This window comes from Rhincodon typus, chromosome 5 (genome assembly GCF_021869965.1).
Source record: "Rhincodon typus isolate 14 chromosome 5, sRhiTyp1.1, whole genome shotgun sequence".
NCBI classification, from domain to species: domain Eukaryota; kingdom Metazoa; phylum Chordata; class Chondrichthyes; order Orectolobiformes; family Rhincodontidae; genus Rhincodon; species Rhincodon typus.
The window spans coordinates 4,286,740-4,292,739 of record NC_063336.1 but is presented as its reverse complement, the minus strand read 5'-3'; the positions used below and the strand labels follow the sequence as shown (position 1 = coordinate 4,292,739).

General features: G+C 39.9%; 1 protein-coding gene across 1 annotated transcript in view; it reads right to left on the bottom strand.

The window, feature by feature from the left end:
- The window catches only part of LOC109930964 (dynein axonemal heavy chain 8-like), a 2,199,840-nt gene that overhangs the window by 958,999 nt on the left and 1,234,841 nt on the right, over positions 1-6,000 (bottom strand). The window lies entirely within an intron of this gene.

Genomic DNA, 6,000 nt, shown 5'->3' with positions numbered 1-6,000 from the left:
CTACACCTGCCCCTACACCTCCACCCTCACCCCCCATCCCAGGCCTCTAGAAGACTTTCCACATCAAGCAGATGTTCACCTGCACATCTGCTAATGTGGTATACTGCATCCGCTGTTCCCGTTTTGGCCTCCTCTACATCGGGGAAACCAAGCGGAGGCTTGGGGACCGCTTTGCAGAACACCTACGCTCAGTTCGCACTAAACAACTGCACCTCCCAGTCGCGAACCATTTCAACTCCCCCTCCCATTCCTCAGACGACATGTCCATCCTGGGCCTCCTGCAGTGCCACAACGATGCCACCCGAAGGTTGCAGGCCTTGGGGTGGATTTTGTTTTAAAAGTTGAAACAATGAAAGCAGCCTGGGTGTGGCCAGCTCTCACAGACTAGGCTTTCTAGTTTTTTTTTAGCTTGAGCAGCAGAAGATGTTTGGGGTCTAAAAAGAATTGGAATCTTCAGTGGATGTCTCTTGGCTGATACACTCTGAAAATTTTCTCTTAATGTTTCTTCCTCCTGGATTGGAGAACTGCATGTAAGAATTTGTCTCTGAATTTGCCTTTTTGCCAAGGGGTGTATTTATGGGATGTCGATATATTTGTTCAGTTAATTAGTAATAGGTACTGTATTTATTATTTGGTTAAATTTTCCAATAGTTATTATTCTAAATTGCTTTTTCTTTTGTTTGTGCTTTAACTATACTGTTTAAATAAATTGGGTTTTGTTCAACGTCAAGTAGTTTGACCAGTAACACTGCATCTGGAGCATGGCACTTCACGTCTACCTTTAAAAATAAGAAAAAGTTAGGGTCTAGGCGACCTTCTTAAAATATTTTGATGGGGTCTGGTCTGGTCCGTAACAATGCCAGAACTTTTTATTCTTCTTTCCTCAACTGTAATATGTGTCATGTTTCGTTTGCTTCTGGGTATATTTTCATGAGTCTGCGATTTTTTGAAAGGGATAGAGTTTAAGTTACAGAGAGTTATAAGTTAGTAATTTGTGTTTATTTTCTGCCATTGTTAGAATACAGTCTGTAATAAATACCTATTTTCTGGTTAAGCACAGAGGCCTGATGTGTGTTTCCTCTTAATCTGCCTTCATTTAAAATGGTGACTTTAGATAATCTGATTAAATCTTTTCTCATTTGTGACAACTCTGACAACAATGAGGTTTGATTTCCAGCACACTAGCGCAGTGGGTTGTGACAGTGTAAAAAAGACTGTCTTTATCTACTAGGCCATGCAAGTCAAGAATTCAAGGCAGACTTGGTAAGGGAGTTTAACGTGAAGGAACCCTTAAGAGGCAGTAGCAATAAATGATAGCATTTACCCTGCAATTTGACAGGGCAAAGCTGGAATCAGATGTAATGGCATTATAGTTGAATAAAGGCAACTATAGAGGCATAAGGGAGGAGCTGGTCAGAACTGACTAGGAGAAGAGGTTAGCAGGAAAGACAGTGGAAAACCAATGTCAGGAGTTTCTGGAATTAATTCAGGAGACACAGAAAACATTCATCCCTAGGAAAAAGAACCTTACTCAAGGGAGGATGAGGCAACCATGGCTAACAAGGGAAGTCAGGGTCAGCATGAAAGCAAAAGAGAAAGCATATAATGCAGCAAAAGGCAGTGAGAAGCCAGAGGAATGGGAAGCCTACAAAGACCGACAGAGGACAACTAAAAAAGAAATAAGGAGGAAGAAGATTAAATATGAGGGTAAGCTAACCAGGAATATAAAAGAAGATCGCACAAGTCTCTTTAGATATATAAAAGGTAAGAGAGAGGCAGAAGTGGAAATTGGACTGCTAGAAATGACGCTGGAGAAGTAGAAATGGGGAACAAAGAAATGGTGAAGGAACTGAACAAGTACTTTGCGTCAGTCTTCACTGTCGAAGACATGAGTAACATCCCAAAAATTCAAGAGAGTTGGGGGGCAGAGGTGAGTATGGTGGCCATCACCAAGAAGAAGGTGCAAGAAAAACTGAAAGGTCTGAAGGTGGACAAATCACCTGGACCAGATGGATTACACCTCAGAGTTCCGAGGGAGATAGCTGAAGAGATAGTGAAGGTATTAGTGGTGATCTTTCAGGAATCACTGGAGTCAGGGAGGGTCCCAGATGACTGGAAATCCATAATGTAACCTCCCTGTTTAAAAAGGGAGTATGGTAAAAGATGAGAAATTATAGGCCGATTAGCCTGATCTCGGTCTTTGATAAGATTTTGGAGTCCATTGTGAAGGATGAGATTTTTGAATACTTGGAAGTACGTGGTTAAATAGGGTGAAGTCAGCATGGTTTCATCAAGGGGAGGTCATGCCTGACAAATCTGTTAGAATTCTATGAAGAGGTAATGAGTAGGTTAGACCAAGGAGAGCCAACAGATGCTATCTACTTGGACTTCCAGAAGGCCTTTGCAAGGTGCCATACAGGAGGCTGCTGAGTAAGATAAGAACCCATGGTGTTAAGAGGCAAGGTACTAGCATGGATAGAAGACTGGCTGTCTGGCAGAAAGCAGAAAGTGGCGATAAAAGGGTCCCTCTCAGGATGACAGCCAGTGACTAGTGGAGTTCCGCAAGGGTCAATGTTGGGATCACAACTTTTCACTTTATACATTAATGATCTAGATGAAGGAACTGAGGGCTAAGTTTGTAGATGATAGAAAGATAGCTGGAGGGATAGGTAGTATTGAAGAGGCAGGGAGACTGCAGAAGAATTTAGACAGGTTAGGAGAATGGGCAAAGAAGTGGCAGATGGAATACGACCTGGGAAAGTTTGAGGTCATGCACTTTGGTAGGAAGAACATCGGCATAGACTATTTTCTAAATAGGAAGAAAATTCAGAAATCTGAAGTGCAAAAGGACTTTGGCGTTCTAGTCCAGAATTCTCTTAAGGTTAATTTGAAGGTTGAGTCAGTAGTTAGTAAGGCAAATGCAACATTGGCATTTATTTCAAGAGGACTAGAATATAAAAGCAGGGATATACTTCTGCGGCTTTATAAGGCTCTGGTCAGACCACATATGGAATATTGAGAGCAATTTTGGGCCCCATATCTCAGGAAAGATGTGCTGGTCCTGGAGCAGGTTCAGAGGAGGTTCACAAGAATGGTTCCAGGAATGAAAGGTTTAACATATGAGGAATGTTTGAGGACACTGGGTCTAAACTCAAAGGAGTTTTGAAGTATGAGGGGGGAACCTAACTGAAACTGACAGAATACTGAACAGCCTGGATAGAATGGACATTGGGAAGATGTTTCCATTAGCAGGAAACATTAGCACCCAAGGGCACAGCCTTAGAGTAAAAGAAAGACCCTTCAGAACGGAGGTGAAGGGAAACTTCTTCTGCTAAAGAGTGGTGAATCTATGGAATTCATTGCCACAGAAGGCTGTGGAGGCTAGATCATTTAGCATACTTAAGACAGAGAAAGATGGGTTGTTGATTATTAAGGGGATCAAAGGAGTGCAGGAGAATGGGGTTGAGAAACGTATCAGCCATGATTGAATGGTGGAGTATTATCAATGGGCCAAATGGCCTAACTTCTGCTCCTCTGTCTTTTGGTCTTATGGTCATTTTACTTGCAACAATGCAAGAGAACTCCATTTTTGCGTACAGAAGCAAGGAATCCTCCAATTTCACCATAAAACTCATGGAGTGCCCCTAATAAACAGCAAAGAGATACAGCATTGCTATTCTCCAAAGGTGAAAAGCTTTCAAGATAAGAAAATAAATAGCACTGCTAAAGTGAAAGAGCAAGAATCTACTCGGGAAAGAGATTAAAGCAGCCGATGCTGCAAGATTAAAGATAAGATTTTAAAGTTAAAAATATAAACAGTATGGAAACTCTACAGAATGAAAAATCATTAAAATAAGAAGAAAAAAACATTAGGAAGAAATGGCAGGAAAAATAATACTGCTTGGAATATTTAATATCAGTGATGGGCCAAGTAAAGCATAGGATTGGGTAACTTGGAGAAAATAGTTCTTAAGGTACAAAATTGCTCCTGAGTCAGACACTAAATTACAAGCTAAACATGTCCACTCACTATTGTATTAGCTAGAACCTACATCTGGTGAAGTCATAGCTCATCAAAACATAAAAAGCTGCACAAATACTTCTGAGGAAGTTTTACAATTTTTTGACAACTCATTTAACCTGCCAACAAAACATTATTGCAACAGCAAGAGTTAATAGAAGGTTTCAGTATTTAGGGGAATCTATAGATAATTAATAATGATCTTTATAAACTGAAGGCTTACTTCATCAACAAGTATAAATTTTCCGAGGAACTTAATCGCTACTTGGGAAACATGGTCACCAAGAATATGATACCGGAATGTTAAACTCACGGAAAATGAATGATGTTAAAAAACTCCCCAATTAAAATATGTTTATGATCTCAAAGATTTTTATGCACGTTAAACCAGTCGGCAAAGTTCTGGCCTCACTTGGCAAGTATAACTGAAAACTTGAGGCAACTCCTCCAGAAATTACAAACATGGCACCAAAACCCACATCGAGAACAGGCTTTCCAAGAAAGTCAAGGATATATTGACATTCACAGATGTCCTGAGCCACTACAATCCATTATTTCCAACTATCATAGTTATGGTTAATCTTACTTTAATTGCAGTATTCTATCAAGAGCAACCAGATAGCTGTCAAATTCTGGTACATTATACCTCCAGGACATAGTACACAATTTTGGAGAAGAAAGATCTCTCGGTCACACAAAAATCAGAGAGATTTTCAACCTTAAACCTTTAAGCTGAAAGTATTCATGGAGACAGACCATAACACACAAACATACAAACATGCAAACGCATGAGTTAAGAGCAGAAGTAGAGCATCTAGTCCTTCAAGCCTCATCTGCCATGGAGATCATACCTGATCTGATTGAAAGCTCAATTACACAGTCCAACCTACCCAATAACCTTTCAACCCCTTGTTTACTGAGAATCTATTCACCTGTTGTTTTAAATATATCCAAAGATTCAACTTCAACTGAGACAACAAGGTGCAGAGCAGGCCAAGCCAGCATCTGCAGTTCCTACTATCTCTGATTCAACTTCAACTGCCTGTTGAGGAGTTCCAAAGGCACATGACCCTCTGAGAGGATTTATTTTTCCTCATCCCTGTCTTACATTAGTGACCCTTATTTTTAAATAGTGATCCCTAGATCTAGACTCTCTGACAAGAATAAATATCCTTGTTGCTGATGGCGCTGACATCGCTGATGGTGATGAGCTAGCTCAGAATTGACGGATTCTCTTCAAGCTATACTTCCTTTTTTTCCTTATTCTTAAATTATTAAAAATTGTGTGGAACCATGGTGACAAATGAAAGCTTTTCACTATTTTATTGTATTCTTACTGTAAAATACATGTGAAATTAAAATCAAAAAAAGAAATTTTTAAATCAAATACCCTTTCCATGTTCAATCTGTCAAGATCCCAGGATCTTTAATGTTTAAGTGAACTCACCTTTTACTCTTCTAAATTCCAGTGGAAACATTCCTAGCCCTGTCCCACCATACTAGGTAATAGTTTGGCAAACATTCTCTAAACTAATTCCAACACATTTACATCCTGCCTTAAATAAGGAGACCAATGCTATTCACAGTATTCAAGATGTGGTAACGAATGCCCTGTATAACTAAAGTATAATTCCTCATTGTTGCATTCAATTCCTCTCATATAGTCATAGAGTCATATAATGATACAGCACAGAAATGGACACCTCAGTCCAACTCGTCCACATTGATCAGGTTTCCCAAACTAAACTAATCCCATTTGCCTGCGTTTCGCCCATATCCTGCTAAATCTTTCCTATTCATATACCTGTACAAATGTCTTTTAAATGCTGTAACTATACCTGCATCTACCACGTCCTTTGGCAGTTCACTCCACAAACAAACTACCCTGTGTGTGAAAAAGGTACCTCTCAGGTCCCTTTCAAATCTTTTTCCTCTCACTATAAGATTAAGCCCTCTAAATTGAACTCCCCTACCCTTGG